We start from the raw sequence: 926 nt of genomic DNA, 5'->3' as shown, positions 1-926 counted from the left end.
TATAATGAATTGCTTGTTGTATTCCTCATTTGTAAATCGCTTTGGATAAAACCGTCTGCTAAATTATTATTACATTTTTTTTTGCTAGCCAAACCCCTAAAATATTTACTTAAAAGTCTCCCTGAGGTAACATTTCAATAATTTTTCAACACATTTGCATGTTCACGGTTCTTTGATGTCAATTAATGGTTACAAGACATACAGGCAAACAATGTTTTTCCATCTTTTTAGTAATTTATTTATTATTATTTTAAAATAATATATTTATTTGAATATTACATTTTTGTGATTTAATGAATTATTAGCTTTTCATCAACTCTCAAACTCCAGTTTCAGAAATTCTGTCTAAGGCTACTGAAATAATTCATTTTTTCATAATTCATAAAACATTTTCATTTTGAGGTGACATTTCTTGACAGCTTTTATTAGATTCACAAAGATGCTCCAACCAGCTGACAGAAGCATGATCTCCATAAATCCCCGTTCACTTACCCTAAAGAAGAATTCCTCATTCCACTTCGGATCCAATGTCTACAAGAAAGACAGAGAAATGTTAAACACTTGACAAAATGACAAATCCTGCAGTAGAGAGTCTGTACACACACCTTTTTGATGGTTTTGGTCTGTAGACCGGTAATTTCTCCATTGACGGGGTCATAGAGAGAGATTCTTGTGTACGGATCACTGCGGATGAAAGGAAAACAAACTAATATTACACAAGCACACATGGAAAAAAAGACTGCCTGTCTTTGAGTCATACAGGAAGAGTTACTAAATATTTTAGTAATGTGGTCAGGTTTTCCATTGTTAATCGCAGGACGTGATCAACAGTGAATATTATGATTAGCAGTCATGTGATTATGGATCTCAGTACACACCATAACAAGTATTCATCCCTATCTAGCAAATCCATTCACCAACTTAAA

Source organism: Sinocyclocheilus rhinocerous, unplaced genomic scaffold (genome assembly GCF_001515625.1).
Source record: "Sinocyclocheilus rhinocerous isolate Xijiao unplaced genomic scaffold, SAMN03320098_v1.1 scaffold942, whole genome shotgun sequence".
NCBI lineage: Eukaryota > Metazoa > Chordata > Actinopteri > Cypriniformes > Cyprinidae > Sinocyclocheilus > Sinocyclocheilus rhinocerous.
This window is presented reverse-complemented; position numbering follows the sequence as displayed.